We start from the raw sequence: 319 nt of genomic DNA on the forward strand, positions 1-319 counted from the left end.
GATGTCAAAGGTTGTCCGAGTCCCAACATGACTTCATTTATCTCGTGGGTTTTCATGTAATAACTATCGAGGCAATATTACTAATAATTTACTACACTTATTTTTGTATCTATCAGCTGTCTGTTCTTTAATTCTAACAATCAGTGAAAATTAAGCTCTCTACACACCATAATGTATAAAGCTTTCTCATGCATCACAAAACATATGGTGATGATCGCACACACACATACAATCTCATTAAACTGTTTTCCGTCACAGAATATTTCTTTATATAGCTTAATAATGGCACTTTTGAGTTATACGTTAAAGCCAGTCAAAC

Source organism: Penaeus monodon, chromosome 22, assembly GCF_015228065.2.
Source record: "Penaeus monodon isolate SGIC_2016 chromosome 22, NSTDA_Pmon_1, whole genome shotgun sequence".
Taxonomy (NCBI): Eukaryota; Metazoa; Arthropoda; class Malacostraca; order Decapoda; family Penaeidae; genus Penaeus; species Penaeus monodon.